A 25,273-nucleotide genomic window follows, 5' to 3' on the forward strand; every position below is an offset into this window, starting at 1 on the left:
GAGCCTACAGCTCCCTCTAGCTGTGACAACAGGTGAAGCTATGCAAATTGGACCACTGTGTATCCTAAGGTGACAGCTCCCTGGAGGACAGCATTCTGTGCATTCGGACAGCCTCTACTGCATATGATGGCATCGGACAAACACTGGCCTTTTATTATTTAGTAGATGGGCATTCCATGTTACTATGGCATGAAGCCAAATGCTTAAAGTCATAAATATCACCATTCCAAACAGCTCCAAAATATATACTAACTTGCACTTCAGAATCATCCCTATTTTCATGATCTTACAGTTTAGAATCACACAGCTGACTACACAGCATTCACCCAAAAGTTGGCCAATGGGTTTGCAGAGCATGCTCTGTCCACTCCATTGAAAGAGAATTAGCCATTTTGAATGGCAGTAGACACAACATCCCCTCAATGTTTCAAGCAAGGCAACATCTCAGATGTTTCATCTTTGTTTAACGCTGCATAAGAGAAAGGAACCTGGGACAATCTGAACACTGTACCGCTCAACCTGCTGACTCCCCCAGGGGGTGGGGGAGGAGTGAAATCAGGTGTGATTGGCGGGTGGATCCCATTTAAGTCAAAGGAAATCAAGGCATGTTTGATTGTTGGCAGGGAATTTCCTGGGCTGGTGAGTGCATTGAATTTTACGGACGACAAGTGGTGTTGTGGGATCGTACAAATATGCCCAGATGGGTGAAACCCTCTAAAAGAGCGTGGATTGAAAGATGTGGACTAAATGATCACGTATTAGAGAAAGTCACCCTAGGATCCGTTAACCCTTTGAAGGTCAACTTATTAAAACCTCATATTGAGAGGATTAGCCTGTGAAAGTAGCCTGGTGCAGAATAAACTAAGGGTTACTTTGCTATGCCTTCCATAGGTGTTTCATTAGGTATAACCCGATTGCTGCGCAGACCATGACTGCGAAACCCAAAATATCGACATTTTTAAGCCACATTTCACTGCATACATATGTGGGGGGATTGGTTATGGTGATAATAAATGTGGAAGGTATGGGGGGGGGTCTTCCCCAGCATATATATACAGTGCAATGTGTTAAAAGAACAAAAAATAAAATCGACATTTTGGGCTTTTGCAGTGATTTCTGCGTATTAATCATGTAGATCCTTTCATTATAGTTTAATGAATTCAAATACTGCATCTGAATTGATTAACATAGAAAAAAAACCTGAAAGCATGCATTCCCTGGTTCTGATTGGCTGCATTGTTCATCATTTAGGTTGAAAAGCTCGCCTTACAAATACATTACATACCATATCATATAGGAAAAGTTTGCATTTATTAAAATGCATAGCTAGTATGTGCACTAGTTTACTTACACTCTGGGGGGAGGAAGGAAAATCCTGAAGAACTGAGCAGAATTCCTGAAAAAGGAACAGAAAGGACAGTTAAGGTCATGTTTTTCAAACCAAGAAACATTCAATTCAAAACAGCAACATGTTTAGAATATTCATCGAGTCCCACTAATGACAACAAGCATTGGGGTGCCCGTGGAACGGTGGCACCCGCAGTGGACTGGGCTACAGGGATCATTGGAGATTTCCCAGTGGGCCTCTACACCTTGAGCCACTTTTGTGGGTACCCTGGTTTCCTATCCCCATACTCTCTCTCCCAACCACCACCCCAACATCTTTCTTCCATGTGTCCTCCTTCCTCAGAGCCATTTGAAGCAAAGCATGAATTAGAATGTTTCCAGTATGTTATTCCTCACTCTGAACACATTGTTTATGTTAGTTATTTCGTACATTGAAACTACCTTTTAATCCCCATGCATGGACACGTGCTTTAAAATTCGCTGTTTGGACCCATTTTCCCCAAACTCCACTTGCAAGGATGGGGCTCGCACAGGGCAATATGGGGTTATTTCCAGGGCCACTTTCGGATGGCAGTCCACACCCGGGTGGCACCCACCTGTCCAGGTTTGTAAACACCTTGGTTGGTCAAGGGTCTTGATGGGCACCATGTTGAATCATTGGTAACAGCAGAGGGGAGAGAGGGTAATGTCCACGTTGCAAAAGCTCAGACAGCTGTTCAACGCAAAGAGCACTATAGACCCATTTTTGGCTACTTATAGGCGTGAGCTTTTTTTGACGTAAGGGAAGTGACCACCCCTCTTGGTTTACAATAGAAATACAGCCCGGCTACTGGCGGTGCCATGGGTTGTTATGTGCCTGCTCCCAGTGTTGCAGGTTTGAGCAGCAGCCGAGCACCTATAATGAGAACGAGGGCAGATACGTTTGCACTCACCGTGGGCAGAATATTTTGCACTCACCGTGGGCAGAATGTTTTGCACTCACCGTGGGCAGAATGTACAAACATGTGCTGCCTGGGATCCCATGGGATGCAACAAATCTACTGCTCTTTGACGGCCAGCGGCCAAAGGGGCAGGAGCAGTGCTCCTCTAAATTAAGTTCCACGGTGCCCTTACTTTTATTTTAAAAGGAACCCATACGGAATTATTTTTATTTTAAAAAAAAGTGTAGGAAGAATTTGAAACTTGCACTTTGATTTTTTGCTTTGGTCCTACTGGGGATTTGAACCTGGACCTGCTGGATCAGCTCCAACCTCACATCACAGTAACTGGTGAATTGCTGTTATTTTTTCAGTGGCCTGCTTGGACAAAGCCCATTCCCCAAGCCCATCATAGCTCTGCTCCCGCAGTTATAAGAATTGTTCTTTTGCATTTAAGAAACTTAACGTGAAACTACTACAGGCATAGCTGTACATGCAGTTTATGGGTAGCTGGAAGGGGTGGCTTTAATCTTTAGCGTGCCCCTTAAGAGGTGCGAATGGTGGGTTAGTACAAAGGGGGCGGTGCGTAATGCTGCATTCTGTGAGGGACAGTGAATACAGTTAATGGGGGTCGTCTAAATGCAATTAGCATTTTCTTTTACTGTTTTTCTTTCAGCCTCTACACGGTGGTGGGGGTGGTATGGATAAAAGGCGGGACCCAGGTATGGGTTTGTATTGCGTGTGGGAGGGTCATGGTGATGGGGTTTGTGGGGATTGGTGCGGGTCAGCAGGAAACATAGTAGTCTATCAACAATAGCAGTCTACCGCATACCACCAACAGCGCCCACCCACGTCCCCGACCAAGCATCTCTTGATATTATATGGCATTTGTAACGAGGCTATAGACAAGTGTTTGAAGGTGCGACATAAGATCTCTTAATCTAAAACTCTTAAAACCTCCACCACATTGACTACGGTCACTGAGGGCGTATCAACCACAAAGCGCATTGAGGCCATTACAAATGGGGAAAGAGCGCTATTTAAATAACCAAATACAATAGAATACTTCTTTTCATACGCTTTGACCACTGTTGACGTGGCGGTGCTTTAAGCATTCCAAATTCCAGCATTTGAGCACTTGCACTTTACATGTGCAGGTATGGTAACCGAATTGTGAACAGGTGCAATTTTAGTTTCTCTTTGGGGCGAACCAGAGCGGCCAACCCAGATAGAGAACAAGGTAGAGGCTTCCAGGGCAGGTGAGGAGAAACTCCCTGGTAAAGGGCATTAAAAGGAAACACAGTCATAATCATCACTGAGCTTTGTGTGAGCAAGTTCCCGGGACGGGTACTCTAGTTTCTAGAAGGTAATGGCTTAATAGCAGCTGTACAACAGCAACCAGTGTAATAACATTTCTTAAATTGTGTCTTCAGCCACTTGATTTATAAGAAAAAGTTGTGTAATTGCATTTGTTCTTTGCACCGAATCCCTGTTACTAAAAAACATTGGCAAAGCCAACAGTTGTGGCTCTAGTATGTGCAAGGCGGAACACACAAGGCACTGAGCCCATTTACCAGCTGTTGCTATCTTACTGCCAGGTAGCACCATAATGGCAGTGTTAGGCAATGCCTATCCCATGGCTACACAAAACCAAAAATGGTTGGATTTACCAATGCTGGTCTCTCTCGGCGATCCTTCAGTAAGATTCTGAACTGAGGTGCACATTGCCAGTTTCTGGTGCGCACCTTTGATTTAAAATATAGAAGTCTGTTTTTTGAAATGGTGCACGATGAGAAAAGGTTCTGTTCCTACACACTGGTTCTTTTCATCTTTTTGTCTGCTAAGTGGCTTTTTATTTTCTCTGACAACACGCTGCAGGATGCCCCCCCCACACTTTTTAATGTTCACAATTTTGGTGTTGTGTTCGTGCAACAAACATACATTGTGTTCGTGCAAGCATATTACCTGGGGTGACAATATGGATAGCACCAGTGCTGCTTGCTCGTGAGTGAATAATCTAGGGTGACCAGATATCCAAAACTAAAAACGGGGACGACCAACAACATAAAAGAGGGACTACCCGATTGCAGCCCACCAATTACCACCCCTCCCACAACACGCCCCCACAACCACCACCACCCAATCATATTTCCAGCACTTCTCTTTTCTATAAACTGTATATGATCTCATTTGTGCAGTTTTGTCTGTGAATCTTGGCATGTTAATTCAAAACAAGAGTTTGCTCTTATTGATATTATATTAAATCAAGAAATAACTCTGACTCTGCACCAATTTCTTTCAAAAAGTAATCTGATTTTTATTGAATCAAAAAATGTTTTTGTTTCCTCAATACGCCCTCTATAGGGTCAAACACATAAGGTCAAAAAATCCAAATCGCCCTGTATGACACGTGTTTCGGCTCAATAGAGCCTTTCTCAAATCTGGGCTACTCAGGTGTATTCTAATAATATTCATAACATATTATTGGATAGTTAATTCAAAAAAATTCAAATACAAACAGATTTGTGTATAATCACAACATTCCCCCAATAATAGTTCCCCCCGAATTATGTTCAAGATACCAATTTACAGACAGAGATTAAGGATTGGTAACGGGGAGGAATGTATGGGTCATAAGACAAAACAGGCATTCCTTACTACATGCGACAAGTTGCCATAAGAAATCAACTATCATGAACATACCATTGGGTGAATACATACGAGCAAGACGTAATTGTCAAGATGGAAAGAGTTTTGAACAGGAATGCAAATTATTGCAAACACGTTTTTTGAATAGAGGATATCCAGGGTCAAGTGTCAAGAAGGCTTATGAAAAAATTAAAACCCTTAAACAAGAGGACACTTTTATTAAGAAAAGCAAACCTACAAATTCAGAACCAGATGAAGTTAGGTTCATCACCCAATTCAATAAAGATTACAAAAATGTCACGGTATAGGCTTTATACCGACAACTCCGAGGAATTGCGACATCATGTGTAAAGTATAATTTTCGAATTTCTGAATTAAGAAGTGCAATATCAAAAAGGAATACTAAGGAGTCGCCCACAAGACCAGCTGTAAACAGTAAAAGCCAAATACGTTTTTCTTATTGATATTACATGGCTTGCTGTAACACATTTCCAAGCCAGTCTCTGTAGCACAGTCAGTAAGTGTTGTGACTTGTACCTGAAAGGTTGGGGGTTCGAGCCAATTATCCAGCTCAACATTATAACGTGTTGTGAAAAATAATAACGATTTTAATTACCATAGCCGCTCACCCATGCAAACCCCACTGGGTTGCTAAAATGAAAAAACTCCCGGCACCCTGGGACGGAGGGTGATTTCCCCGGACTGGCTCGGGGAAACCGGGACGTCTGGTCACCCTAGAATAATCGCATTAAGTTTAGAGTCTGCAGTTGTCTTTTAAGAAATAAATAACCGCCATCAGACTCTTGGTGCGGGCACCTAGGAGCAGATTAAGCCCTTAGCTGCTGGCTAAGGGCGTAATAAATGGTCTACTTAAAGTCGCATGGTGGGCCTGATTCACAGAAGCAGTTTATAATGGCACAATTCCATAGGAAAAGGCTCTGTGAATCAGGCCCTGTGACTTTATAATAAGCACAATGCCCTAATAATATATCTTATAAAATTATGCATCTTGTCGTGTTGCTTTTTCATAGCAGAATATCTAATATCTGAAAGAAAGCGGAAACGAGGAGATACTGAGCAGTTAAGGGCGCCCACGCCCATCTTCCCTCCTCGATTCTTTGCCTGCTGCTTTATAGCACTGGCGCCGCCCACTTCTTTTCCCCGCGCTCTAATCTGCCACACCAAAAGTGGGGTTGAGCCGGGGCCCTGCCGGGGCCCCCCGGTCCCACCACAACATTGGCAGGATGCATTATCCCGTCGCTGTCACAGCCACGACGGGAGATGCGTCCGCCATTAGGTCACGCAAGCTGACAGAAGTGCTAGCCAGCCACAGCGACACTGACTGGCTGGCACTTCTGTCTGTCACTATAAATTCCTCTGGTGACCCCTCACGCGAGAGCTCACCAGAGGAAGTTACTTTGCCTTTGTTACCCCAGGTCGCCGAGGCGTCTTTAACCTTCGGCGAACCCCGGGACTCCTCGACATATTTCGAGGTTTATAAAAGATGGCTTGAAAAGTGCACAAATCAAGCCATCTTTTACAAAGCTTTGCCAATGGACAAAGACGCCTCAGGCTTTGTCCGTCGGGAAAGCTTTATAAAAGATGGATTGAATTATGCAATTTTCAAGCCATCTTTTATAAACATAGAAATGGTTAACAAAGATGGCTTGGAAAGTACACAAACCATAAGGTACGCACACAAATATATACATGCTATATATTTGTGTGCGTACCTTACTATGGTTATTGTACTTTTCAATACAACAACCACACAGAGACATAGAGCCATTTACCGACGTGTTGACCAGACACTTGAGAAAAAATACTGGACAATCCTTAGACAAAAGATCAAACACGTCCGCTTGTTACCTTTCCTTGTCCTCTCCAGGTCCTATCACCTTAGTACTTTTAACATATAGGTACTAAGTCTCCACACAATAACCATCACTACACCAAAAACAATTCACAATTGTATTTCATATACATCACACATCGTCATATCACCATCTAAAACAATGTAAAATTTCAAAAATTCCTAAAAACCTTTTACAACCATTATCATAAAATACAATAACAAACCATACAAAAAACCAGTGTTGTGCTCAACCCTGTAACATCCTGCCAATACAAAACTAGATAATGTACAGTGCCTTAAAGGACATCACTATGCCTAAAACACAATGGTCAGTAGCTCACGGGTTCCCTTTACATAATAGATACCTCATGCCATTTACTAAGTACATTCATACCCCTTTCGGTGCTACCATGGGGTTAGTCTCAACTGAATTTACAATGCTCTTTAAGTATTGTCACTAACTTACAATACTCTTCACTCGCCCAACATGTTTCGTTCAACAATTAAGTTCCATATAATACTCCAGAACTTCATCAGGGGGACCATCGGTACCCTTAAAAGTATTGTACTTTTCAAACCATCTTTAAGTAAACAAACCATAGTAAGGCACGCAAACAAATATATAAACATAAGCATTTATATATTTATGTGCATACCTTACTATGGTTTGTGTAGTAAAAAGAAGGCTTGCATACTAAACAAACCATAGTAATGTATGCATACCAATATACAAAATGTTTGCGTACCTTGCTATGCTTTGTGTACGTTTTTAAGGCCACGCCCATCCCACAAGCCACACCCCCAAATGAGGGCCCCCCCCATCCTCGATTTCCTACCCCACTTAAAGCCCTGACTAGACTGCCCTTGCCTTTGCCTTTGCCTTTTGGAGATACTGCCAGGACCTCTGCACCTGCCAATTCTTATTTATGCCAGTTCCATGAAGATACCAGGCTTTCTCTGAAAAGGGCGATCCTACGTTGCTGCACTCGCCCATAGACTATGCTTCGGCCTTTGTTAGTGCGTTAGGTAGGTAGGTGTATTGTGTCCAGTGGAGTAACTGTGCTTAAAATGTTTGGGGGGGTATGACCTCTAAATGAAAGGGGCCCCTGCAAAATGAGTGGGACAAAATAATGGTGTGCCACAAAAGTTGGGGGTCGGGGGGGACAAACGCCTCTGCCCCCATTACACCCATGATGGTGTCCCTCTTTATGAATGTTTATTCAGGCATAGGGCTGTAGGCATGCATGGTTCAAAGATTGCAATTGTTGTAATTTTACTACATCATCAGCGGCAAAGTTGATTCGACGTTACATATTTCCAGTACCACCGTTGCCCGCACACGCTCATGTAAATGCCAGAGCTGCGCTATACAAATCACGTTACATATAACAACCACGCAGACCCTTTCCTGGCAGTTATGTTATGTTACTTGATATTTGTGCAGCCCCTAATGCCAATGTGATGGCACTGAAGCGGCGTGTGGTGAACGGCCCTTCGGTAGACCGTAGTCTGAACCAACATGAAAACAAAAGAGCATTCCATTGTATGGGAATAGTGCTTCGAATTAAGGCGGCCAGCAGAAGTGACCTGTTCAGTCATTATACTAGCCAAGTAATGCAGAATGTTCAGGCGTATAGGGGATTGCTAGGTCTGGAGATAATGTGACAGCTGGACCGAATTTCTCGTGGGAATTGAACATGTTCTGTGGGTTGCAGTGCTAAAGGGTGAAGCTGGTATTGTAAATTAGTCTTTCAACCCTCACAGGTAATGGTCTACAGCCGAGGGCTCTGCTATACTTTACATGCAGAACATGTGCCCACGGAATACCATGCAGACCCATGCAAATCGCACACCCATTTTTCAGATGTCGAAGATGCATTCGATGCATCCATGTCCACTTGTCGAACATCAAGTTAAAACAGTAGAAACGTTTTAGATTGCAGATAGTGTTGCACTGTGAACATGTTAATGCAGTAGAAATGATTCCCATTCGATACAAATTTAGTGTTGCACTGCTCCACCTAGTGACCAAACGTCTTTACTAGTAGTAGTAATACATAGCCACCTATAGAGTTAAAATATAGCTGAGCTACCTAGCCGAGTTCATTAGACTGTGTGAAAGGCACAGGTGGATGTGGGACAAGCAGGGTTGGCATGATGAGAAGGTCCGATGTCCGTCTTTCTTCATGCTGTGTGATGAATCGGAGAGGATTCACCCAGGAAACCTGACCTGGAACCCCTCTCATGTAGCCAGCGAAAGGCCAACGCTTTCTGATCTTGAACCGGGGGGGGGGGGGGCTTTGCATGGTTCTCTCCCATTTGGGCTGCACACCGTTTGGGGTTTGGGTTTAGGTCTGGTCTGCGCCAATGTACACTCCTGTTTTGGGGTTAACAGCTGTTCTGGGGCCCTATCCCTCTTGGCTTCCCCCCAGTTTTTGGAGGTTTACTCATCTTTCAGATCACCTTTCAGTCTAGTCTTTTCTTGCCATTGCAGGTGGGTCTGACAAGCTCAAGGGTTTGGAGGTTCACTGCTAACCCCCAAGGAAATAGTCCCAGGTTCATGGGTTCAAAGGTTTGCATCAGTGCCTCAGTAGACCGCTCTGGGTTCAAGGTTCAAAAAGGCTGTTCTCCCTAATCCTCTCCAAAAATGTATCCAAATAGAGGATTCCATAAACTGCCCCCCCCATTAGCCTCCTAGCAAATCAGCTCAATCTTTTCTTCTCTGGCCCCAGACCTCGTCTTAGGTCCATGGTGAAGCCGTCTCTTGTAGAGGTACCCCCCGACCCCCTCCTCTGTGATGTTGTTCTCATTCTCATTTGATGTATGCCGTACACACACTGGTGATCTGAAACAGGTTTGGTGATCCTGTCCTTCCTCCTATGGTGCCCTCCTCCTGGAATTATGGCATTCTGCTGACCTTCTTGGTCGGGCCAGAGCTGAAATAAGGCGGGGCAGCCATTTTTTAACCACATTTTTCTAAAGTGGAAAGCTATTCAGGCAATCGTTCTGCTGTGCCCAACTTTTAGCATAAAATTGTTTCCACCATTGCCCAGTTCCGGTACAATGGTGTATATTACTGCAATTTTCGACACCCAGGATATTGCGACTGCTCTCCCTGCCTCTCAGAAGAGTTGGCTCGTGGCAGTGTAATGAGACTGCTCTCTCCTAGCAAGGCACTGATGCATGGGCTCGCAGGCAGTAGTTCAATCTCTGCATCTGGGTCCAGGTGGGGCCTGCATGCCTCCGCTCTCCATCAGAGCATCGAACAAACAAACCACGCCTCCTACACCATGAGGGTCAGGAATGGAATTGGGATGGCAATGGGTGTTTTTGCGCTTCATGCAACAAGTTCCACTACAATTATTTTCAAACTGATAATTTTACAATCTTCTAAGATCTTTATGGACAGCCATGAAATAAGTGAGCATGAGGTTACACACGGGCAGCAGCTAACAAGGAAGCACACTGTAAAGGGTATACAGCGATTATAGCGAAAAATAAATAATGAGAATGTCGAATTTTTGGTTGAAAGTACATATGGCGAGTGGGGTAAGGGATTAAAAACTATGGGGGAGTAGGGGGACAATAACGCTAGGGAAACGGGGGTCCTCGGGGTCCCCACCACCCAAGATCTGCCCAAACTTTCTATATGTTATGCAAAATCTTAAAATAATAATTTAAGTCAGGAAAACAAATACCCAGATTCAATAACATCGGACACACAGGGCTCAAACCAACAACTACGAGAATTAAAGCCACTCGTGGAGAGTATCTGCAAAGCATGGGGAGGGACTTTAGCTGAGCTCTCCAGTTTCCTAAGGCCATGCGCTAGAAGGCCATCCAGTCCCGTTTTGGAATTATGGGATTTTTTTAGTTTTTCTAAATTTCAAATGGGAAGGAAAAAACTACAAGCCACAGAATCCAAAGGGGAAAGAAATGGACTGGGTGTGCTTCCCACGCGTGAACTTGAGAGCTCTGCATTCACCATGCTATCAAGGATTAAAAGGCGTTGATTTAAACACATTTTTAGTACTCGTGTGCATTTTCAAACAGTTATAGGTAGCTGTTCAATTTTGAGATTCCCAATGCAGATCACCTTGTTGTCGCTCCTGATTGGAAACAAGCTATTCTAACATGTGAAAGATCTGTGAGGATTGGCATCACTGGCACTGTGAGCATTTGATATCGGAAGCGGACATTGATGACCACAAGACTAACTGAAATTAGGCTAATGATGCGTAAAATACTTCAATATAACCCGAGCAGGGGGCATTACCCATCAGTTACAAGCCCGAGCGAAGTAAGGATTTTAACGTAAGCCCCGGGGCATTACGTGACTGGTAATGCCCGCCCTCACCCCTGCGAGGGTTACATTGCTTTTAGAACCCTGGCACATTGTACTGGGGTACTAATAGTGTTTTTATCTCAAATTGAGAAACAAAGTGTTTGCTGTTTCTCAGCTCAAAATTAAAAACTACAAATCAAGATGGCTGCCATGGATCGGGGTGAAGGGAACTACATGTTGTCCCTTCTCCCTTTCCATGGGGGCAATTTCTGGAACGGGGATGAGCAGGTACCTACAAGGGATGCTCCAGTACAAGTGGGGGTGAGGAGGGTGTTGGAGATATGGAAAAGAAGGGGGTGGGGAAGAGGTTGCAGGGGGGCAGTGCACTTACCTGATTACCGGTAAGGAAAGATGGCAATCCTGCTCTGGGGAGGCTCGGAGCTGGGTCATTACCGTGTGACATGGAGCCTGTTCTGAGCCTCCTTATTGGCTATGAGGCCGTCACACATCGCTCGCCGGGTACTAATTCATTTTATACTTTTCTTGCACCATTACAGTAATTTTGCAGCACAATTAAAAGAGATACATTTTGAAGTAAATCGCTATTAGCTAGATGGGTGATTAGACATCAAATTGTGGAATGTATTGAGGGTTACACAAAATCAAAATCACAGACCTTGTATTACACAAATGGCTTCCATGCAGTGCTACAGCAGCGCCTATAGTATTTTTTTTATACATATATAAGGATCTGATGTTGGAAGAGGGTGGGGGACTGGGGTGAAAGGTCAGGGCCGTATGCTGTGGATATCCGAGTTTGCTGTGGCTGCATTTGCATTCACAGGTGCACCGACTAAGGTAAACAAGAGAGAGACATTAATTCAATTAGCACTTCTCGGGCCGAGCCTACTCGAGCAGGCCGATTTGCTGCACCCCACAGCTGCTGCTGCCTTTTCAGAGAACGAGCGGAGCATTTGACCTTGACAGTATCCCCCACAGCAAGGGGGTCGCAATAGAGAACCGTAACCCAATTTGGGACCGTCGGCTCAGCGAGGGCTTAGCCAGGCTGCTTCATTAACCATTCGTGGACCAGTGACCTAACTACCGCGCGCCCCTGAGAAGGACCTTGGCATTTGACACTCTGAATTTCAATTTGTAAAGAAAAGGCCACACAAGCACTACCTCCAGCACAGCGGTCACTTCAGAAAACCGGCTGAGCCTCCCAAAACAATTCCCACTCTCTAACGCTAGCGCATTGCCCTCACAACAGCTTGTTTTTCTTATCTCTTTCCATCACGGTGACCTGCTTAATAAAGGAACTCAAGGGTCACTAGGCCTCGGATTGGCATGGCAAAAAAGTATGGACAATGGAAGAAAAGGGTAACACGGACTCGGATTGGTATGGTAAAAAAGTAGGGACAATGGAACGTCGAGGCAATGGAACTAGAGGGTAACGAGGACTCAGAGTGGCATGGTAAGAAAGTTGAGAGAATGGAACTTAAAGCTAACAAGGACTGGGAGTGGCATGGTAAGAATGTAGGGACAATGGAATGCAAGGGTAACGAGGTCTTGATGTGGCATGGTAAAAAACTAGGGACATGTGCTGGTAAGAAAGAAAAGCCTTCCATATGTAATCCCTATTCTTAAAGATGCATGGCCCTTCGTGGGTCAAGCAACCATACATGATGTAACAAGCAAGCATTGTAACAAACATGGGTCTTCAGATTAAACATGTAAGCTAGTGACCAATACATTGAGTAACACTAGGTATGGCTTCGTCCCACAGGATCATCAGGTCCAGTGGCAGACCAGGGAATGACCGATAAGAGATCGCAGACACATACGAAGGCGATGGCTACACATTGACGACCTATGCCGAGGGCACACCTCAACCGTAATCATGTCTGTTCTTTATACAATGGACTAGGCACCACTATGCCAAAACTGTTCGGAGAGCATACGAGAGACCTGTGTTACCCCTCCAGGACACAGACTCGAATCACAGGAAGGTTGACTCAGCCCTTCATCCTTCTGAGGTTGACATATCGAGTGCCATTAAATAGGATATAAATAACACATACACACACAGTGATTTTAACCAGCGGGAATCCGCTATGTGACTCCATATGAAAACATGATATTACTTTGATTATTAAAACTAATGCCACTATTTTAGTATTAACATGAATAAGTAAAATAACGAGCATTAATATGTATCCATCAGTAAAAAAGAATTGACCTTTGATGCATGAATAATAGGTGTTATTATTGAGGGGAACACAGCAGAATGTATAAATATTGGTTTTCCATCTTGTGTGGTTTTACAAACTCAATATCAAGGGAGGCGGAGATTTTCGGGGTGTGATGACAGACATAGCACCTCCATGTTGTAACAGATGCGCTAGAGCCTGGATTACCATGATTTGGTTGAACACCAAAAGTCTGTGGGAGAAAAACAGAACTTTCGGTTTTGTCTCCCGCTGACATTTCCTTCAACCCGCTCTCCCCAAACACCCTTAATAAACTTATGGCTGCACACATCAATGTGTGTCGCCGACTCCGTCATCCCTCTGGGACACCGGTTCCCTTCACTTACGTGCATGGGAACCGGCGCTGCATGGTCCTTTTTTTTTCTTCTATCTTCTGGTCGCGGAGGACACCCGCACGACCCCTGATGTGATTGTAATGACACCCCCGCTCCCCTTGTTCACTACAATTGCGGCAAATGGTAGATTGGATCAAATGTTCAGCTGTTCGAAATTTACGTTCAGCTGAAATTTGTTGAAATCTACCATTCATTTTTTTCATTTGATAATTAAAGCAGATTCTCTAGGCGCTATGGGAAAGTGGCTTCTGCTGACAATATGGTACTGCTGGACCTTATTCCAACTGGTTTGAAACGTGCTGAAGATGGCTTAGAAGGGTGTTGGTACGAAAATAAGCAGAAGACCAATATACTCAAAAGAAAAATCGTGACATCTGGTTGATGTTTAATTTATAAATTCAGTTTGTTTCTGTACAGGAGGCGTGTAGAGATAGTCGGTATCTTTTGCTGCCTCGGCTTGTGGTTCAATGTGTTTTTTTATTGTTGTTTTGTAAAGAGCCCATCTTGAACGCCGTCGCTTCATAGTACCCCAAGAGGAAAGGAGTGAGAAAGTAAAAAGGGATGTCCGATGGTTCATAATTGAAAAGGATTGTGGGAGCCCCTCTACTGAGAACGATCATGGGGTCAAATAGCATGTTCCATGGAATTTCCTCCACTCAGGAGGGTCTACAACCAGGTTTTCACTCACTGCACCCTTCACAGAGGAAAATACCATTTGCATATCAGTCTTTGTCCCACCCACACAGGCAGTCCAGCACCGAAAATGCTGGGCAATTCTCCTCCGAACAAGAGTGCCATCAGCAACCCCAGACACGTTTCTCTGAAGCAACGTGAATTCTGAAGCAGCCCAAATAAATGAGCATTTATGCACCAGCCAGAAAGTCCTTGCCCTGAAATCTAAGGAACATTTGATGAATGTCATCTGAAACCAGCAAAATATATTTTTCATATTTTCTCTGTCCACATTCAACTACACATTCCACCATTTATTTTACAACAGAAGCCTGTAGCCTGAGAATTGTAGGATCTTTTAGACTACATTTCCCATGATCCCTCACCGCTGGCTAGGGCTCCTGGGAGTTGTAGTCAAAATGTATGGCAAACCAGACAAAGGTTGCAGACACCCGATTTGGAAGCTAGGTGGCCCAATTATAAATCTCATTTAAGTTCCTCTACTAGTTACATAACTTACTGTATATCAGACTATATTTGAAAATAAATTCTGCATCAGTTCAAAGGGCATCCAGTCTCCACCGTTGAGTAAATAATATACTGTTTATAGACTCACTAACTCCAAATGTATGCAACAGAAAGACAGCAGAGCACTGGGGGATAATGACAATCCCTAAGCGTGGTCCCTGGTCCTGACCAAGATTTAACGGCTCCAATCAGATCGTCTGACAATGTAGCTGGGCGTGGAGATGTGGACAGGATCCTGTCCACAGGAAACCATGGTCTGTTAGCACTGCATTCGTGCCAGGGGCTGTGCTAGGTGCTAAGGAGACAAGGATAGCCACTGTCGGTCAGAGTAGATTTAATTGCAAACTGATGCTCCCTGAACCATGGAAATGTATCGCTCTGTGCCTTCCCCAAGTTAACTTCAAGACTGAAAAAATATTATTTCTCTGGCAAAGAAAACAAAAAACAGCCATCAATATGTGACGTCCCCTACTGAGAAGGAACTAAACCTATTACCGTTTTTTTCTGTGGGCTCTAACCTTCCCAGGAATCCCACCATTCACATTGTATCTCTCTTTGCTATGCCAAGGAGCAGCCAGTTGCAGATCTGTATGATGCCGGGGAGCAGTCTGTATGATGCCGGGGAGCAGCCAGTTGCAGATCTGTATAATGCCGGGGAGCAGCCAGTTGCAGATCTGTATGATGCCGGGGAGCAGTCAGTTGCAGATCTGCATGATGCCGGGGAGCAGCCAGTTGCAGATCTGCATGATGCCGGGGAGCAGCCAGTTGCAGATCTGCATGATGCCGGGGAGCAGCCAGTTGCAGATCTGCATGATGCAGGGGAGCAGCCAGTTGCAGATCTGTATGTCAGGGAGCAGCCAGTTGCAGATCTGTATGCCGCCAGGGAGCAGTCAGTTGCAGATCTGTATGATGCCGGGGAGCAGCTAGTTGCAGATCTGTATGATGCCGGGGAGCAGCCAGTTGCAGATCTGTATGCCGCCAGGGAGCAGTCAGTTGCAGATCTGTATGCCGCCGGGGAGCAGCCAGTTGCAGATCTGTACGATGCCAGGGAGCAGCCAGTTGCAGATCTGTATGATGCCGGGGAGCAGCCAGTTGCAGATCTGTATGATGCCGGGGAGCAGCCAGTTGCAGATCTGCATGATGCCAGGGAGCAGCCAGTTGCAGATCTGTATGTCAGGGAGCAGCCAGTTGCAGATCTGTATGATGCCGGGGAGCAGCCAGTTGCAGATCTGTATGATGCCGGGGAGCAGCCAGTTGCAGATCTGTACGATGCCGGGGAGCAGCCAGTTGCAGATCTGCATGATGCCGGGGAGCAGCCAGTTGCAGATCTGCATGATGCCGGGGAGCAGCCAGTTGCAGATCTGCATGATGCCGGGGAGCAGCCAGTTGCAGATCTGCATGATGCCGGGGAGCAGCCAGTTGCAGATCTGCATGATGCCGGGGAGCAGCCAGTTGCAGATCTGCATGATGCCGGGGAGCAGCCAGTTGCAGATCTGCATGATGCCGGGGAGCAGCCAGTTGCAGAATGCCGCCAGGGAGCAGTCAGTTGCAGATCTGTATGATGCCGGGGAGCAGTCAGTTGCAGATCTGTATGATGCCAGGGAGCAGCCAGTTGCAAATCTGTATGATGCCAGGGAGCAGCCAGTTGCAGATCTGTATGATCCCACCCATCGCGCTTCTCTGGCTGGATCGTCTTTTCCTGTTGCTGACTTCTCCGGGTTGTAATCGATTTTATTTGCTGGTGCTGATTTTTTTGATCCTTTTAATTGATTAATTAGGCCATGCTGCATTTTTAGAATTTTGGGGGCGTGGATTACAAACAGACTATTGACTTATTTTGGCGCAGTGACTACTTTAACTGGATAATGCTTTAGTCTGGACATTTTTCTCACATTGAAATCATGGTTGCAGTCTTGTATCACTTTTTACAATTGTTGCCCTGATGATGAAAGACCTTTGAAGAAGCGAAAGGTATTAAGCACAGAGTCTGGCTTCAGAACTTTGGAGAAGAAGATGCTGCCACATTAAGAATTATTGTCGATTTTGACAGATCGAGAGTCAAATATTTTAAATGTTTCTGAAATATGGAATACTATATAGAATTCACTACTAACGAGCAACCAATAGTGAAGGAAGCAACCTCAGCTCTTTTTCTCTTCCACGTTCTGCATATGCGGTTCATTGGCGTTCACCAAATATGGGTTTTTGAAATGGATTATAAATTGTTAAGTTTAGGGTGGTGCCCACGCCTCTTTCCTTCACGATCATTGGCGGACCCATTGTTCCATATTCATGCCCCCACTGAGAATCATCGAGGTAAAATGCACACACAGATTCTAAACTCCGCTGACGAGTTTCCCATATCTGGACTTCGGTCCCCTGAGGACGTTCACCTACAGCGCTTTGAGACCATAAAAATGAGAAAATGCACTATACAAATGACATAAAACAGTGAAATCCGAGTTGTCTCAACAACAGTGACAAACTACTATGTTTACTGGTTTCCCATGTCAAACAAATAAATACAATATTGGCCCAATGTACATGAATCCTACATTATGTCTGTAAACCTGTTTGAATACAAAAGACATGCCTTTATCAATGCAAAAACTGCTATCATAGGTTATGACATTTTAATGTAAAGATGAAAGACAGACTTTTACATGCACGTAACAAGCTGAAGAAAGACCCAAAACTTTGGCACACTGTCAGAGCATATAGAACATCATCCCCCTATTTTTACTCTGCCCTAATCAATGTCACACTCTCAGGGGGGGGGATAAATATTGACAAATATTCCTATTGCTGTAATGTATATATTTTGGCAATATTTTGATTGTTGCACTCTTTCAATCACACTCGTGGGAAGAAATAACCAGGTTACTCACCGGAGTGACCACCTTACACCTAGTCCATAGTCCCCTTTCCTCCATACTTATGGGACATTCCTCCATCCTATGGAACGGGACCGGAGCACTTTGTAAAAGCATCCAAAATTGTGCACAATTATTTAGTCCTTCCTCTCTTTCTACACGGGGCACGGCACGCGGCCGTAGCCCCACCCATCTCGGCTCCACTCCGCGCATCGCCCATCAGTCCTTTTCTATCACCAGGTCAGACCTTTAAGCAATAACAGAGGAACCTTATAAGAGGGGACGGAGGGTGGGTGTATGGAGGAAAGGGGACTATGGACTAGGAGTAAGGTGGTCACTACGGTGAGTAACCTGGTTATACTCCTACGTCCCGTCCCCTTTCCTCCATACTTATGGGAGATTCCCAAGCACTCCTTACAGGAACTACGGGTGGCTGGAAAAACCCTTACTGAAAAAGGTTCTTCAGCACAGCCTGACCAAACTGAGCAGAGAGACCTGGAGCTCAGGTCTAGACAATGTTTACAAAAAGCCGATGGGGAGGCCAAGTAGCCGCCTTTGCGATGGTCTCCCAGGGGACATATTTCTGAAAGGCAACTGCGGCTGCCTTGCCCCGTACCAGGTGTGCATGAATACCTTTAGGAGGCTGCAGTCCTTGGACAGTGTAAGACTCCGTAATACAGGCAGCGATCCATCTAGAGATGGTCACCTTAGAGGCCTGCTTACCTTGTAGATTACCAAAGGTCACCAACAGTTGAGAAGAGCTCCTAAATTCACAAGTTCTGTCCAGAAAGAACTTAAGAGCCCTTCTAACATCCAAGCAGTGCAGAACCCTTTCTGCTTCTGAAGCTGGGTTTGGGAAGAAGCCCGGCAGGGAGACTGATTGATTTAGATGGAAATCAGAGAACACCTTCTGCAGGATAGAAGGGTTTGTCCGTAGGACCACCTTATCCTTGTGAAAATCCAAGAAGGGATGCTCCACCAACAAAGCCTGGAGCTCACTCGCACGCCTTGCTGAGGTAACGGCAACCAAAAAGGACACCTTCCACGACAGGTGCTTGAGGTCCACCGTGGCCATTGGTTCAAAGCGTTTATGGCACAACGCCGTAAGGACCACATTTAGATCCCATGACGGGTGCGGGCTACGAATCGGGGGATAAAGGCGTGTCAAGCCTGCAAAATGTCTCTTAACCATTGGATTAGCAGAGAGTAAGAACATTGGTCCGTAGATAGATAGGTAGATACCGCCAAAAGATAAGTTCTGCATGACAGTACATGAATTCCCGACTAGGTGGGCTACAAAGGACAGCACAGTGTCAATCGTAGCCGCCCTTGGGTCCAGTTGTCTGTGTAAACACCAATGACAGAGCCTGAGCCATTTGCTTCTGTACTGAGACCTAGTCGAGGGTTTCCTGGCTTCCTGAATAATACGCATGTTATCCACAGACAGGTTAAGATGTTCTAAAGACCTGAACTCAGGCACCATGCCGCCAAGCTGAACGATTGTGGGAAGGGGTGCCACAGCGGTTGATAGCCCTAGTGAAGAAGATCGGGGCTCACCGGTAACCTGATCGGTGGATACACCGAAAGGTGTTGAAGTTCTGAGAACCAAAACCTGTCCGGCCTCCACAGGGCTATGAGTAGAAGGGAACAGTTAACCGTGTTCTTCAGCTTGCAAATCGTCAGATGAACCAGAGGCAGAGGCGGGAAAGCATAAGCCCTCATGTTGTGCCATTGAATCTCGAGAGCATCCCCCAGAGAGGAGGCTCCCAGCCCGTTTCTGGAGGCATACAGAGGAAGTTTCTTGTTTTCCGCTGTTGCGAAGAGGTCCACTTCCGGAGTGCCCCAACGCAGGAAAATCCATGAGAGGATCTCCGCCTTCAATTCCCACTCGTAGCTGACCATCGTCAGCCGACTGAGGGCATCTGCCGTGACATTCAGCTGGCCCGGAATGTGTACTGCAACTAGCCAGACACCATGCCGAACCGCCCACTCCCAAATATGGATGGACAGGTCCACGAGAGGGGGAGACTTGGTGCCCCCTTGCTTGTTGATGTAATACATTGACACCACATTGTCCGTGCGGATACGTACCACTTTGTTGGCAATGATCGGTCTGAACGCCTTGAGTGCTAGGAAAATCACCAGAAGCTCCAGATGATTTATGTGGAGGAGCTGGTCCTGAGGTAACCAAAGATCCGAGACCTGAAGAAGATCCAACGTTGCACCCCACCCTAGAAGGGAGGAGTCCATCGTGACCGTCACCATAGGGGCTGGGTCCTGAAAACCCGCCCCCCACCGACAGGTTGCTGAGAGACGACCACCACTCCAGGTCCGCTCTCATGGAAGCCGGGATCATTATCAACTTGGAGTCCGGATCCACAGCCTGACGCCAAGAACTCAGAAAAGCCATCTGAGTACGCCTCATCTTGAGACGAGCAAGAGGAAAAGCCAATACACATGAGGCCATGAGGCCCAGAAGCCTCTGGAACCACCAGGCCGACATGCTCTCCGACTGCATAAACATCTGACACGTGGCCAACAGATCCGCCATTCTGTCCCCGGTCAGGTACACTCTGCAATCGATCGTGTTCCAGTGAAAACCCAGGAAAATCAAGTCCTGCGAGACCGTCATGGAAGATTTCCGCCAGTTCACCGACAGCCCAAGGTGGAACAGGAGCTGAAGGAGAGACTGAAGATTGCACGCGGCTTTCAATGGGCAAGGGCTGTGTAAGAGCCAGCCGTCCAAATACGGATACACATGGATACCCTGCACACGAAGATAGGCTGCAATCACCGTCATCATCTTCGTGAAGACACGCGGTGCCGAGCTGAGGCCAAAAGGAAGCACTCGGAACTGGAAGTGCTCCTCTCCCACAGAGAAACGGAGATATGTTCTGTGTGGATTCCAGATCAGAATATGCATACACGCATCACCACGCTGAGCCAATCACCCATCTGCAAGGAGGATCGTATCTGGCCGGGCGTGATCATCTTGAATTTCTCTTGGGGTAGGAAAAGATTGAACTGGGAACGGTCTAGGATGGTGTGCAGGCCAGCCTGCTTGGGCATGGGCACCGTAAACAGCCAGGAATAAAGCCATCCCCTCGTTCCCCAAGTGGAACGGGTCCCATAGCTCTGAGGTCCAGTAGTTTCTGAACCTCGGCTTTTAGAGAGGACGACCCCGACTGCTGGAAAGGAGGGTTGAAGGGGGTTAGGGGGTAAGGGTAAGCAGAGGTCCGCCCGAGCGACTGACAAGACCCACCTATCCTCGGTAATGGTCTGCCACGCCTCCAATGAGACGCAATGCGTCCTCCCACCGGGGTCTCATGCGAGTGCAGAGAACCCTCATTTGGCAGGCTTTACAGTGGTGTTACCACCTGAACCTGAGGAGGAGGATGAGGAGCAGGAGAAAAACCGAGTTCGTTGCTGCCTCTGGTGGGAATTACCCAAAGGGGTATCCACTGTGCAGGATTTTCCGGTCTAGAAAACCCCTGAAACCAGAGGAAGGCCGGCTTTGCGACAATGGTCGCTGGGTCCTAAAAGGAGTTCTAACCAGGACGGGCAAGGGCTTAGCTGTCTGGGTGCTGTCCTTCGTTTTGGTCAGCTCCACATCTGTTGTGGAATGGAAGGAACAAGTTACTTACCTGTAACTGTTGTTCTCCAGCATGGGTCTGGCATGGATTCACATGCTCATGAATATTCCCAGTCGTCAGGCTGGGAACCCTCGATAAAGAAAAAAATCAGTATCAGTTTTGTTTCTGATCTGTCTTTCTTTCTTAGTAATAACCAATCACTGGTCTCTGGGTCATACTGGCACCAGCCAATGACTGCCCTCTCCCTAAGCCCCGCCCCTGGCAGCCATCCTCAGATTTGGTAGTACGTAAAGTGGCAATAAGACGAAGTGAAGAGCCACAGAGGGGTAGGAGGGAGGGTTCGCATGTGACTCCATGGCAGACCCATGCTGGAGAACAACAGTTACAGGTAAGTAACTTGTTCCTTCTCCAGCATGGGGTCTGGCATGGATTCACATGCTCATGAATATAAGAATAGATAGCAGTACACACATGCACAACCACGGGAGGTGGCAAAGGCTCAATATTAAGCATCACATAAACTCAAATTAAGCAACACTTACCTCCTCACCAGGCCCACCTTCAGGCGAACAGGTTGCTCAGCACTGCTTGGCCGACTCTGGACTCCTCCCTGGAATCCCAGTCGACGCAGTAGAATCTTGTGAAGGTGTGAGTCGACCTCCACGTAGCAGCCCTGCAGATGTCCAGCAGGGGCACACCAGGCAAGAACGCCGTGGTAGCAGCGATCACTCTGGTCGAATGGGCTCTCGGACGGCCGGCCAACGGTTGGTTTGCCAACCAGTGACAGTGCATGATGCAGTCGGAGAGCCATCTGGAAATGGAAGCCTTCGAGAGGGTCTTCCCTTGGTTCACAGGTCCAAAGTTCACAAACAGCTGCGACGTCTTCCGAAAACTCTTCGTGCGGTCCATGTAGAACTTCAGCGCTCTAGCTACATCCAGCGAGTGCAAAGTCCTCTCGGCCGGCGACGAAGGCGTCGGGAAGAAAACTGGTAACACCAAGGGCTCATTGAAGTGGAAGTCCGACGGCACCTTGGGCATAAAGGAGGGGTGCATCCTCAGCACCACCCTTGTCTCGTGAAAAGTCAAGTATGGAGGCTTGCAGGATAGGGCCTGGATCTCTCCCACTCGTCGTGCGCGGGTGATGGCCACAAGAAATACTATCTTCCATGACAAACTTCAACGGTGCAGAATGCAGAGGCTCGAATGGCGGCCCTATGAGCCTGGTCAGCACCACGTTGAGCCTTCACTGGCGGAAACAAACGTAACAGTCCTTTCATAAATTCCTTCACCAGGCGATGAGACCACAGGGATGGCAGTCCTGTAGTTCCGTGTATCAGGAAATCGCTGCCAGGTGTATCTTGATGGAAGCATGCGCTAGTCCCGCCTTGGCCAGCGACAGTAGGTACGGTAGCACCTGAGGGGCCGTAATCCATAGAGGGTTAATCTTCTGTGCACAGGACCAGACAGAGAACCTCTTCCACTTGTGTCCATAGCACTTGAGAGTTGAGGACGCCCTGGCCTTTGCAAGAACCTCCTTGCAGTCCGCCGGGATATCGTACCCTCCAAACTCTAGTGCTGCAGGAGCCAGGCCTGCAAGTTCAGCAACTCCGGGTCGTGATGAAGGATGGCGCCTCCCTCTCTGGAGAGAAGATCTGCGTCCGTCGACAGTTTGACTGGTGGAAACGCGGACAAGTCCAGAAGGTCCGGGAACCAGATCTGTCTCAGCCACGCCGGTGCGACGAGGATCATCCTGCACCGGGACCTCTTGAGTTGGTTGATGAGTCGGAGCAGCAACGGAGGGAACGAATACAGGAACAGGCCGTCCCAGGGGACCGAGAAAGCATCGCCCATGCTCCTCGGCTGGGGAAACCTGCTGGCGAACCTCTGGCACTTGGAGTTTGTCGCTGTCGCGAACGGATCGATCTGGGGTTTGCCCCATCGCTGGAAGAGTAGATCCACTTGATCCTGGCGTAATTCCAACTCGTGGCACGAGCGTAGGTCCCTGCTGAGCGAGTCGGCGATGGTGTTTTTTATCCCTGCTAGATGAAAAGGCATCATAAACATCCCCTGGGCAAAGGCCCAATGCCACAGATCTTGGGCTTCCTTGGATAGGGCTGGGGATGTGGTTCCTCCCGGCTTCCGGATGTAGAACATTGTGGTGGTATTGTCGGTGAAGATCCTCACCACCTTGTCCTTGAGGGACGGGAGGAAAGGCCTGAGGGCCCAGAACACTGCTCTGAGCTCCAGTACGTTGATGTGGAGCGGCCTCTCCTCCGGGAGCCAAAGGCCTCTCGCGTGAAGATCTCTGGTGTGCGCTCCCCACCCCTCCAGTGAGGCATTCGTTGTCACTGTCACCTGGTGTGCTGGGGTCTGAAAGTCCGGGCCCGCCGCGAGATGTGCGCGGGTGCCCCACCACCGGATTGCTTGGCGGAAGACCTCTTTGAACGAGACCCTGTCCTCGAAGCGGCCCGCCACTTGCATCCAACGGGCGTCGAGGAACTCCTGTAGGGGACGCATCCGAAGCCTGCACAGGCGCACCAGATAGATGCACAAGGACATCATTCCGAGAAGGGACTTGATTGACCTCACCCTGGCCATGTCCGTGGTCAGCAGACGTTGCACCTTGCCCAGGATGGCCTTCGTCCTTTCCTCAGACGGTGAGGCCAATCACGCTACTGTGTCGAGCTTGGCTCCCAGAAACAGTGCGACCTGCGACGGGACCAGGTGGGATTTGGGGAAGTTGATGGAGAATCCCAGGTCCGTGAGCAGCCGGTCGGTCTTCGCTGTGTGTTCGACGGCGAGTTCCCTTGTCCTTGCTCGGATGAGCCAGTCGTCCAGGTAGGGGTAGAAGTGAATCCCCAGCAGGCGCAACCGCGCCACCACCGGTGCTAGGCACTTGGTGAATACCCTGGACGCCGACTTCAATCCGAATGGGAGGGCCTTGAACTGGTAGTGCCGTCCTTGGACTACGAACCTGAGAAACTTTCGGTGTCCTTTTATTATGGGGATGTGAAAGTATGCATCCTCCAAATCCAACGACGATAGGAAGTCGCCTTCCTCCAGCTGGCCCAGCACGTGCTGGAGGGTGACCATCCGGAACTTCTGTGCCTCGATGCATTTGTTTAGTCGACGCAGGTCCAGGATGGGATGCCATCCTCCTGTCTTCTTTCTGACGAGGAAGTATCTTGAGTATACTCCGGAGCCTCCTTGGGACGAGCTTGATGGCTCCTTTCTTGACTATCGCCCTTACCTCTAACAGCAGTTGAGGGACGTGGTTTTCCTTCCTGGCCACGGGAGGAATGCAGGGACACTTCTTTAGAAATTCGAGAGTGTGCCCGCGTGCCAGGGCATCCAGCACCCATCGGGTCGTGGAGATGGACTCCCACGCGCTGATGAACTTCGTCAGCCGGTCTCCCACCGGGGTGCTCCGGTGGGGGCCCAACGCAACGGCCGGTTCAATCTTGCTTGGAAGCGGCCTTGCCGCCTTCGCCTCCCTGGCGACGACGGCGAGACCCACCTGACTTGCAATCATGGCGTGGAAGGAGCTAATTTCGTCGGGTGAGGAGGTGGTGGTGGGAGGTCCGTCCCGTCGTCACCACCATCGTCATCCGTTCCCGTCGTGGCCGTGTCTGTTCGCGTGTCATCCCCAGGGATGGGGGATTGAGAATGAGAAGGACACAACGGCTGAGAAGGCCGGGAGGGCTGGAAGGGTGGGGGTGGATGAACTCTCCTCCTCTTGTTAGGAGGGCTTCCCGACGGGCCCGGTTCCGCTGGGTCGTCCGTTGGGGGTAGGGGCAATCTCGTCCTTATCACTGTGCATAAGGTTTGGATTGCCATCAAAATGGCCACCGAATTGTCTTGTGGCTCGAGTTGCGACGGGGGCGTTGGTTGCTCCTCCTCCACGGGAGCCTCGTCGGCGCCACCGTCACTTTCTGCGTCCCCCTCGTCG

The 25,273-nt window shown here is 47.6% G+C and overlaps 1 protein-coding gene across 6 annotated transcripts in view; it reads right to left on the minus strand.

Annotated features, from left to right (window-relative positions):
- TSPAN9 (tetraspanin 9) overlaps nt 1-25,273 on the minus strand; it is a 1,448,163-nt gene that overhangs the window by 745,075 nt on the left and 677,815 nt on the right. For all 6 annotated transcript variants that reach the window (XM_069628285.1, XM_069628282.1, XM_069628286.1 and 3 more), the window contains one exon: nt 1,352-1,396. The gene's annotated coding sequence lies outside the window, so the exon portion shown is untranslated. The remainder of the gene's footprint in view (nt 1-1,351; nt 1,397-25,273) is intronic.

This window comes from Ambystoma mexicanum, chromosome 12 (genome assembly GCF_040938575.1).
Source record: "Ambystoma mexicanum isolate Mex_15411 chromosome 12, UKY_AmexF1_1, whole genome shotgun sequence".
Taxonomy (NCBI): Eukaryota; Metazoa; Chordata; class Amphibia; order Caudata; family Ambystomatidae; genus Ambystoma; species Ambystoma mexicanum.